Source organism: Dipodomys spectabilis, unplaced genomic scaffold (genome assembly GCF_019054845.1).
Source record: "Dipodomys spectabilis isolate Male_0828 unplaced genomic scaffold, ASM1905484v1 ptg000183l, whole genome shotgun sequence".
Classification (NCBI taxonomy): Eukaryota; Metazoa; Chordata; class Mammalia; order Rodentia; family Heteromyidae; genus Dipodomys; species Dipodomys spectabilis.
In genome coordinates, this window is record NW_024870860.1 from 458,528 (window position 1) to 460,131 (window position 1,604).

Genomic DNA, 1,604 nt, shown 5'->3' on the forward strand with positions numbered 1-1,604 from the left:
TGCATGGCAAAGGACACAGATAGCAAGATCAATAGAAAGCCTACGGATTGGAAGATCTCCACTAGCCATACAACGGACAAGGTTCTCATATCTAAAATATACTTGGAACTCAAAAAATTAAATCTCTCCACCAAAAATCCTCAAAGAAACAACTGCCCTATAAATAAGTGGGCTAACGACATAAAGAGAAACTTCTCTGAAGAAGATAGAAGGATGGCCAATAGACACATGAAGAAATGCTCAACCTCCCTAGCCATAAAAGAAATGCAAATCAAAACAACATTGAGATACCACCTCACCCCAGTTAGAATGGCAAAAATCAAGAACTCTAATAACAACAGATGCTGGAGGGGATGTGGACAGAAGTCAACCTTACTGCATTGTTGGTGTGAGTGTAAACTTGTTCAACCACTTTGGAAAGTGGTATGGAAGTTCCTCAAAAGCCTTCACATTGAGCTCCCCTATGATCCAGCAATTCCAGATTTGGGCATTTACCCAAATGTTTACAAACAAGACCACACTAAAGCTACCAGCACAACTATATTTATTGCAGCATTATTTACTATAGCTAAGATATGGAACCAACCAGATGCCCCTCAGTATATGAATGAATCAAGAAAATGTGGTATAGATACACAATGGAATTCTATGCTTCCATCAGAAAGAATGACATTGCCCCATTTGTTAGGAAATGGAAAGACTTGGAAAAAAATATATTAATGGAAGTAAGCCAAGCCCAAAGAAACATAGGTCCCATGGTATCCCTTATTTGCAATATTTAGTTTATGTATGAGTCAAGCAGAAAAGCTCAGATAATGTGATGTTAGGAAAATGAACCCTCAGGTATGTATTTTAATGTTTTTTCTCTTATGCATGTCTTTCTAACGCATTTATAAGATTATTTCTTTGTTGCTTTGTATGTCCCTCCCCCACAGTATAACCCTACTTTCACTGTATTTGATGTCAGTAAAACTTGTGGAGAGGAAGGGGAAAAACAGGTCATTTAAATTAGGATACTGGTGGACCCATTGCAACAATGAGAATTACAAGTTGTCATGTCGAAAATGAACTTTACAAGTTTGGTGGGGGGGAGCATTGGGGAGGGCAGGGGGAGGCTGGGAAGGGACGTGAAGGGTAAACAAAGGAGGAGGCTACAATGCTTGATAAGATATGTACTCATTATTTTGCCCATGTAATTGTAACCCCTCTGTACAATATGTTCACAATACACAATAAAAATAAATAATACATCATACTTAGTTTTGGTATTAAAAAAAGAAAATGCAATGAGACAGAGATATCCCATTGGCAATGTGATTCTACCATTACATGAGATAGTATTGTTTTGAAGTCACAAATAGTGATGTCCTACAGGTGATGAGGTCACTTAAGTTTGTGATTTCACAATGGATTGGTGATGTCACAATCTCATGCCAGATCTCTAATTGACAATGACTATTTAAGTTCACAAGGGATAATGATGTATCCAAAGGCCTATGTTGGCACACGTGTAATGAGTCTTAACATATTTGCGATGTCCTCATGTGACTCAGTGGTCATGACATCTGGCAGTGTGATGTCACAGTGGTCATGATATCACAGTG